The sequence below is a fragment of the Panthera pardus genome, unplaced genomic scaffold (assembly GCF_024362965.1).
Source record: "Panthera pardus isolate Hobbes unplaced genomic scaffold, ASM2436296v1 HiC_scaffold_17, whole genome shotgun sequence".
In the NCBI taxonomy this organism is placed as follows: domain Eukaryota; kingdom Metazoa; phylum Chordata; class Mammalia; order Carnivora; family Felidae; genus Panthera; species Panthera pardus.
The window spans coordinates 34309205-34319558 of record NW_026526732.1 but is presented as its reverse complement, the minus strand read 5'-3'; positions in this window follow the sequence as shown (position 1 = coordinate 34319558).

Here is a 10354-nt window from a genome sequence, read left to right as displayed (position 1 = left end):
GATTCTTGTTAATGAAATTTCATTTGTGCCCAAAATGGCACAGAAAAAAAGTTGGTGAAGCCTGGGGAAAGAGAGTTTATCCAGAGAAGAGAAATCCAGCTTGTTCTAAATCACCACAGCCAGTGTGTACAAGAGCCAGAATTGGGGTCCAGTCTGTCTCACTCTGAAAACCAAAGTCTTTCCACTTGATCGAGTCTCCTCAAATAGTTAATCAATTCTGGTATTTATGGAGCACCTATTACGAGCAAGATTACATATTAAACTCTGTGAGAAAAGTCCCAGTCTTTGAGAAACAAATGATCTGCCCTGTGGTTTTGAAGGTTTATTTGTGGTCCTAAATGGAAACAGGTGGGTAGGATAGGATGGATTACTTCTATTAGTGCCTTCAAAGCATAGGTTTCTCTATTTACCGATATCTTGGTGATCTTGAGATTCAACTTTATCACTGTGATACACAGAAAAAAAATTTTTTTAACAACTAGAACAACCTGGACAGTATACAAAACACAGTTTCCATTTTGTTCAGAATAGCCTGTAATTGTGAGCAACAAGTCTCTGATTATTAAAACAACTCTTCTTCAAAGCGTTAATATCATTTCATAACAAAATGCAAATCATTCCGTGAATTATGCATGTGGTACTGCCTTTAGAGTTAAATTAAAATTACTTAATTTTTAAAAATATTCATTTATTTTTGAGAGAGAGAGAGAGAGAGAGCTGGGGAGGCACAAAGAGATAGAGACACACAATCTGAAGCAGGCTCCAGACTCCGAGCTGGCAGCACAGAGCCCAAGGTGGGGCTCGAACTCACGAACCGTGAAATCATGACCCGAGCTGAAGTCAGATGCTCAACCGACTGAGCCACCCAGGTGCCCCCAAATTACTTTAAAGTATATCTCCTTTAAGATATGTTAACACTCTATATAATATGCAAATGAGCACCAAATATTACTGGTTCCATAAATATTCTTGGACTCCCAGTTAATTCTACATCTGTAAAGCCTGGAGGTATAGTTGGATATTTTAATAGTTCCCATGAAACTATGAGTCAAACATATAGATTGTCTCAAGATCTCATGTTTTCTGGGACTTTTTTGGCCTGAAGCAACCTCCTCTTTCTGTTTCAACTTTGAGCTTTCCTCCCAAGGATTTTAAGTAAGAGGGTTAAAGAATCTGCCTATGTAGTTACACCTAAACCAAGATGTGATCACTTGCAAATACAAACCATGGATAGTCTAAAAATCATTTTTTCACAAAGTCCTTCCCCCAAATATTTCCATATGGCCCTCATATGATCTCGTAGATACATTAATACATAAGCTTATCTTACTCACTTTAATAGCTACATAACATTCCATTGTATGAATAAATAATAATTTCTTTGACCAGTATTTTACTAATGGATCTTAAGACGTTCTCGGGGTGTTTTTTTTAAATAAATAACACTGCAAGAAATATTCATGCACATATTCCTTAGACCATCTGTACAAAGGTATCCATCAAAAATTCCTAAAAGTGGAATTGCTAAGTCAAATATCATGAGCATTTTAAGTATTGTTAGATACTACCAAATTACCAGCAAAAGAGGGTAATTCATTCCTGTCAATAGTATATGAGAATTCCTGTTTCCCCTCTAACTCACTAATACCGTGTACTATCAAACTACTTGATGCTTACAAATTTGATTGGGTCTGTGCTCACTTCGGCAGCACATATACAAATTTGATTGGGTTAAAATAGTTTCTTATTTTAATGACCATTTTTTAAGATTATGAATGAGCATCTTTTCTTATGTTTTAAGATTTTTTTGTTCATGTTCTTTCCTCCAGTTTCTATTGAATTTGGTTTTTTATTACTTGGGTTGGAAAAGATCTTCATATCTTTAGAAAATAACCTTTAGCCTGTCATATATATTGCAAATATTCTTTCAGTTTTTGTCATTTGTGTTTGATTTTGTTTGTGGGTTTTTCCCCCCTGAGCAGAATTTTAAAATTTTACATGGACACATTCATCCATCCTTCTCTTCACAGTTTATTGTGTTTTGTATTTGTCTTTAAAAAGTCCTATTTTTTCCAAGATTATAAATAATTCCCTTGTTATGCTTTAAGCTTTGATCCTCCTGTAATTTATTTTTGTGAAAAGAGTGAGGGAAAGGTACATTTATATTTATTTTCCAGACGGCTGACCATTATCCAATTTTTGTTTATTAAATAATCTATCTTTTCTCTATTTTGAAATGCCACCTTTATCATATTAAAACCCATTTCAGAATCAAAGTATCCAATTGTCTCATTTTTTTTTTAACAGTTCATTTGTTCAAATCAGGATCCAAACAAGTACTACTCATTACATTTGATCGTGGTGTCTCTTGAGATCCTTTTTTTTTTTTTTTTCCTAAGTTTATTTATCTATCTTAAGAGAGAGAGAAAGAATGGGGGAGGGGCAGAGAGAGGGAGAGGGATAGAGAGAGAGAATCCCAAACAGCCTCCATACTGTCGGTGCACAGGCCGGCACAGGGCTCGAACCCACGAACTGTAAGATCATGACCTGAGCCAAAGCTGGACACTTAACCACCCTGAGCCACCCAGGTGCCCCTCTCCTGAGATTCTTAAATTCAGTTTCTTACCTCTCCCACCTTGCCTTTTTTCTTCATACCATTAACTTGTTGGATAAATCAAGTTGGACTCTTGCTTCTCAAAATATTGTCTACTGGCCAGTAGTCGTAGCATCACCAGGAAGCTTATCTGATATGTAGAATTTCAGGTCCTACCAGAGACCAGCTGATTCAGAAGCTGCATTTTCACAAGATCCCCAGGTGAGAAACCCTGCTCAAGGATGCTTTTCTTTCTGTATTTGTCTCTTTGCTTCCTTGTAGGTGTCATTTCCTTATTTCTCTGTTCCCATATTTCCTGTAAGTGGAAGATGTCTCTATACCACACTTATCTCCATGCAGTACTAAGGCCAGATGCTTGATTCCTGGACCTATTTTGAACTATAGTTGTATTAGTTGCATTATTAACTTAACTTCGTGTTGTTTTGTTCCCTAACCAAATTATGTTTTATGCATCTCTTAACTTCAAGCTTAATCAATCGCTAAGTTTGTCTTTTTTGCCCCTGTTCCCTGTTTACCCCCACTGATTGTAGAAACCTACTGATGGTAGCATTTGTTTTGACGTATCTAATCTGATTATACCAGGTCCCAAATAATGCCTCATTGTCCGGAAGAATGCTGACCTCCAGATTGTTTCAAGGTTTCAAGAACCCCCTTCCCCTCCTCTCATGTATATAAGCTTCCCCGAAAGTCAGCAGGGGAAGGCAGTTTTGGGAGTGATCCCCTGCCTCCTTATTGGGCTGCCCTTCTAATAAATGTTTTCTTGGCTTCAAAACTGATGTCTCAGACATTGGCTCACTGTGCATCAAGGCAAGTGGGCATGTTTGAGTTTGGATAAAGTAATTCTCACCATGGAATGCAAAGGCTTGCTTGCTGGCTTTTTGTGTTTTTTCAGTAGGCCCAGGTCCCACTGTCAGTGTATTATATAGCACTGATATGATGATAAGCCATGTATAAAGAGTAATAAAAAGATATTTTACCGGCTTACTCTGTCAAGTCTAGGTTTTAAAATCTTGACCAAAATACTTAGATAAAGCCCAAAGAGTTCAGAAACCTACCCAGCTGTCTATCTATCTATCTAGCTATCTAGTATTGTGGTAGGCTGAGTACTGACCCCCCGGTGATGTCCACATCTTTGTTCCTAGAATGTGAAACTATGTTACTTTACGTGGTAAAAGCGACTTTGCAATGTGATTAAATTAAGAATTTTAAGATGGGAAGATTATTCTGGATTATCTGGGTGGGATCGATGTAATGACAAAGGTCCTTATAAGAAAGAAGCAGGGGGATCAGAATGGGAGTGAGGACAGAAGCAGAGATTGGGCTGGTATTCTTTGAAGCTGGAATAAAGGGCCAGATGCCAAGGAGTATAGGTGGCCTCTGGAAGATGGAAAAGATGAGAAAACAAACTCCGCCCACAGCTTCCTGAAGGAATTCAGGCCTGCTGATGCCTTGATTTTAGCTCACTGAAACGGATTGCAGAATTCTGACCTTAAGAATGGTGAAATAACATATTTATGTTATTTTATTTATTTTAAATATTTATTTTGAGAGAGAATGTGAGCTAGGGAGGGCAAATAGGGAAGAAGAGAGAAAATCTCAAGCCCAACGTGGGGCTCGATCCCACAAACCACGAGATCATGAGTTGAAATCAAGGGTCAGACCCTTAACCAACTGAGCCACCCAGGCTTCTCAAATTCATGTTTTTTTAAGTCACTAACTTTATGGTGATTTGTTAAGGCAAGAATAAGAAACTAATACAAGTAGAAAGCTTTTATCAATTTACAGATTTTAGCTCCTAAAGTTCCTCTCAAAGAAGAAATGAAAAAGTATAGTTAAATAGTAAGTGAAATAATAAGAAAGAATGTCTCATAACAGATATTAAATGTATCGTAAAGCTATCATAGTGAAACAAATATGTTACTTAAACAAGTCTGGACACAAATAAATGAAATAAATAGCATAGAACAAGAACCAGGTGTGTATACACATTTATTTTATGATAAAGACAATGTCCATTGACACCAAATGACCCTCCACATTCTTCTCTGAACAGGCCATCTTGTTCCTCCATCTATGGTATACCCTTTGCTTGTTCTTCTTGTTCTATTTATTCTGTTGCCTATGTAACCCCTGTCCATCTTTCGGAATAAATGATCATTGCCTATTTCAAGAACCTTTTAATGAAGGTCCCAGAGATAGATTGGGTGTTCCTCCTCAGTTGTGCTGTAGCATAAGTTTGGTTGATAACATGGTAACAAGCCATCCCTGAGCATTAGTGGGTTCACATGATACAGGAATATTTTTGGTTCACACAAAGTTCACTGCAGCTCCTGGCTGGCTCTTCAGAGCCACACAGTGAATGAGTGATGTAGTCTGTTTCGATCTTTTGGCTCTACAAGCTCAATTTAAGATCTTCCTCCACAACTGGCACCATGGCAGAAAGGTGAAATAGGAGAATCATGCTTTTCACTGCCTCAGCCCAAAAGTGCTGGCTTACTTTTTTCCCCAATTCATCTGCTTGGACTTTTCTCATAGCCCTACTCAACAACGGGACTGGTATGTGTAGTTCTCCATGTGCCTAGGGAGGAAGGAGGGCTGACTGTTGGCGAACCATAGTAATGCCCACTATACGCGCTGAACTTAGCATCACCGATTAGAGAGAAGGTGGGAAAATATAGACATGATTACATTCTTTGCAATTCTACTGAATATTCTGCCTCGTTAGGATCAACCTAGCACAGGGGTTGGAGAATGAGTACAAGAGTCCAGTTAGATCTGACTTACTTCCTAGCCCCACCACTGAACTTGCTATATGGCCATGGCAAGTTACCTTATCATTCTGAGTCTCAGTTTCCTACATCATACAATGAGTTTGACAATACTTCTTTGGTTGTGTTTGTTGTAAAGATTACATTATTTAATATATGTAAGGTTTCTAGCATTCTACGTGGCATACAGCAAGCACTAACTAAAAAGCACCATTTATTATTATATGAGTCCATCTCTCAGGGACCCTATTTTATTCTCTCCCTCCTTCTCAAATTTAAATCTCTCTCTTCTGGGGCTCCTGGGTGGCTCAGTCAGTTAAACATCTGACTTTTGATTTTGGCTCAGATCATGGTCTCACAGTTCATGGATTCAAGCCCCACATAGAGCTCTACCTTGACAGTGCGGAGCCTGCTCAGGATTCTTGCTTTCCTCTCTCTCTGCCTCTTCCCACCTCTCAAAATGAATAAACAAACATTTAAAAATAAATAAATAGATGATTGATAGATAGATAGATAGATAGATAGATCTCTCCTTTGTTGACTCATCTATAGTTGTGAACCAAAATTATCTCCCCTAAGTTAAAAATAAAACCACACCAGTCAAAACAAACTAACAAATCTTACTCTCAAACCCACTGGCCCTTTGAGCCATTTTTGCATTTCCTCCTTTCTTATCACCAGACTCCTCAAATGTTCTCTTTTGTGAGGTATTGGTTTTCATCAGTGGCTTCTTCTTTCCAATTTCCCATTTACTACTCAACCCACCATAATCTTCCTTTTCTCTTCCTATTTACTGAAGCTATTCTCTTGCAGATCATAACCAGCCTCATCAAGACCAAGTTATGAAACTTCACAAGCATTTTGCATCGCAGGCTTTCCATCCACCTTGACACTCTCATTTCCCTTGCCTTTGATGACAGCACACAATCTCACACCTCTTTCCCTTCTCACCATTCCCAAACCTCCTTTCCTGACTGGCTCCTCTTCCTGTGCCTTCTAGGAGCACCTTCCAGAAGGTTCACATCTTGAGGTTCCCTTCTGCTTTTTTACCTGCTTCTCCTTGGCACTCATATTTACTCTCACAGCTTCAAAATAACACTTTTAGATGGCCAACTGCCAAATCTAGCCTCCAACACCAGCCTCTCATCTGAGCTCTGTTCTCAGTTACCTAATCAAATTTGTACATGAATTTTCTTCTTGCCCCTCAAATTTAGTGTGTCCTAACTTGGATTCTATACTGATTCGGCAATTGTTCATGCTCCCATTTTGACACCTATCACACGGTGTTCTATATTGCAGTTATTTGGAACATCGTATTGCAGATTGCAAACTCCTTGGGACAGTAATTGTAATCGTATAGTGTTTATCCTCTTGGCTCATCTTTGACATCTTTCCTTATTATTCTATAAAGATTCTATAATCATCCATCTCCATGACCATCAAGCATCTCTTTGATAATTACAATATGCACAATAATATACTTGGCTATAACTGTTTGCACTAAAAATGTAGCCTAACATAATTCGGCACAGTGGGTATCACCACCATTCAAACTGACAGAAAAAGGGCAAAAGTCTCTACCATATTGACTTTACAGTATAAAATTATGATTTCTCCTTTTTAAAAAAATTACAGGGTTAATCAGGCATGCGCCACTGTGGGTATTTAATTAGGGATAGAGATGCATTGCTGCCAAGATAGGGGAGACACAGCTTGCGTTTCCCAAAAGAACACAAAAGCTAGATAAAAGCAGTTGCCTCCCTGGAGCAAGACCAGTTAGAGCTCATCATCTGGGATAAAGTGGGTTTTGTTTTAAATTTGGAATATCACATCATCCCGCTGTTTTCCTCCTGTTGGAGGAGGAATAGAGTGATAAACACCTGCCAGGCATCTAGGGGTTTGCCAGATTCCTCTTACAGAGAAAATGGGAAATCAAGACAGCCCAGATTGTTTCTTCCGGCGGGAATACTGCCACCTTGCCCCACATGATATTTCCATCTCTGTACCCGCGGAGATACAGCTATAGCTACGTTAAAGAGTTATTTCTCTCTAGTCAAAGCAGTGTAATGCATGATCTACATATCATTATGTTTTCTCATTCTTTTTATTGTCGATTGTATTTAAGAATGAATTTTCAGTGATGCTGATGAATCAGAGACTCAATAAGAAAGAGAGTAACACAAAGAAGGAAGCATGTCCACCTGTTATATGAACCAGGGAAAATGGACATATCTAAAAGCTTTACCATTACTTAGCAGAACATCCCATAACTGATAGCATCAAACTCTCATCCTTGTTCTCACCATTTAATCTAATTCGGTCTGTATCTTCCTGGCCCAGATTTCTCTGCACCTTCACCAAACTCGGTTACTGGCCTCTAATCCAGTTTTGGACACCCTCATGAATTCTCTTCTGACTCTCTTGAACTTCAAACGCTCTGCCCAGACCTCCTGATCCTTCTTTTGGCTTTTGTGTCATGGTATCAGGTATCTATGTGTGGAACTCTTTCTCTGCATTTCCACCCTCTCAATACCCTGACATCCCCTGTCCCTAGATGACGCTCTGTAGCATGGAGAATCAGACATACAGATTAGTGCAAGGATCTCCTGTCTCCCTGCATCTATTCCTCATATTGACATTGTATAGAGGAAATCAGATCATGTCATTCTTTTGCTTGAAACCTTCAAGGGCTTTCAGTTGTCTTTCAGACAAAATCTAAGCTTCTTACCATGGAATTAAAGTGGGTTTCTATCATCTAGTCCTACACATTGACCATTTGTCCACGTTCCATTTGTGGTCCCATTGAATGGACCTACAGATCCATTCACAGATCTCCAAATAATCTATGTTCCCTTATGTCCTTGAGCATTTGCATGTGCTGTGGCTTCTGCCTGGAACAGACTTACTGTGCCTCTCTAGCAAACTCTCTTTCTTCCTTCAAGACACAGTTCTGCAGAAAAGTCTTCCCTGACTGAGGCCTATTTTTATACACCTAACACATTCACCCAAGCCATACTTGTATGCACACACACACACACACACACACAGGCTCGATCTTACTTTTTGCCCTAAAGTTGGCTTCTATAACTAGGGAAATGGCCTTGTTTTCTAGCCTTACAGAGATTACAGTAGTAGAGATATAACAAATGGAGAACAAAGAGAAGCAGAAATTCTCCTACTACCAGCACCTAGTAAGTGCTAGACGTATGTTATTTAAAGTTTTTTTAATTTAAAAATCTTTTTCTTTAATGTTTATTTATTTATTATTATTTTTTTTAATTTTTTTTTTAACGTTTATTTATTCTTGAGACAGAGAGAGAGACAGAGCATGAATGGGGGAGGGTCAGAGAGAGGGAGACACAGAATCTGAAACAGGCTCCAGGCTCTGAGCTGTCAGCACAGAGCCCGACGCGGGGCTCGAACTCACGAACCGCGAGATCATGACCTGAGCCGAAGTCGGCCGCTTAACCGACTGAGCCACCCAGGTGCCCCTATTATTATTATTTTTTAATGTTTATTTAATTGTTTTGAGAGGGTGAGAAAGAGAGGGTGCATGCACATGAGTGAGGAGGGGCAGAGAGAGAGGCTCAAGCAGGCTCTGTGCTGTCAGCACAAGGGCCCAAAGCAGGGCTTGATACCACAAACCCTGAGATCATGACCTGAGCTAAAATCAACTGACTGAGCCACCCAGGCACCCCTATTTTAAAAACTCTCTTAAATGCATAGTTTTAAATGCATAGTTGAGCATATAAGGAAGAACAAACAGACTGCTCTGGTGGCAGAGAGATGTGAGACCACGAGTTACTGTGGCTGTCCTGCAGTATCTGTAGGTCTCTGTGATCAGAGGCTCGGGCTGTAATCAGAGGCTCGGGTCTCTGCAGTATCCTCGGTCTCTGTAATCAGAGGCTTGGGAGTTTATCATTCTAACAGGGAAGGAAATTGGAGCTTTGTATTCAAAAGAGGAAGGGGTTGAAATTGAGAACTTGAATAAATGTGGGACCCTAAAAGCCCTAAATCCCAGGGAACCCCTCAGGGAAAGAATTCTTTAATAAATCCATGCATTGGTGTAGAAGACAAGGAGGCTGAAACAAAAGACCATTTTCTGTGAATCCAACTCCCAATGTTGTGTTTCATGAAGGGTTAGGGTTCAAAATAATACTTTTCACAAAGCCCAGAAATCTTGAAAGAAAGAAGTTTGCATAAAGATTGGACCCAGCAGGGTGATACCCTTGGGGCATGTGCAAGAAACAAATGCAAAACTGCCGGAGAGGCAACCCTTAATCTGTGCTAGGGGGAGACAATTCATCATGAGCAAAAGCCACCAGACTCAACAAGCAGGAGGAGTGGAGCCCTAAGAATTTCAGCTCCTGGAACTCTCTAGTAGAATCTGTAAAATGTTTGTCCAAAATGGATAACACATAAAATGTGGATAAATTATAAGAAAACAATAAGACACTGAAAAAATGTACATTTGTAAAAGAATAAATAGAAACTGTAGAAATAAAAAACCAATAGTTACACTAAGTAGAAAGTAACTTAATCTAGAATAAAGTAGCAAACTGTCATTTAAAAAGGAAGGTTAAAAAACACATTTTAGACAGAACTCAGAGGATTTACTACTCTCAGATAAATGGTGAATAACAATATTTTAAAGGATGTAAGTAAAGAAAAATCCAGGAAGAAATACAGACTTCAAGTATCAATGGTAAGCAAAGAAATTAGTAAAACTATGGGTCAATATAAAGAAGCATTTCTTATGTAGAATAATAACAAAGCTGTGTCTCAGTGCCTATTAATTTAAGTAACAAAAAAAAATCCCAAGATATAATAAAACTCCAAATACCAACCACATTAAATAAAGAATCTGGGTAATTATCGTTTAGGAGAAGGTTAGAATATATGTTAGCAATTTCAACATAATCACTTTTAAAGAGAAAGCAAGAAGAGAGAAAAAAGAGAGAAATCTAAAAAT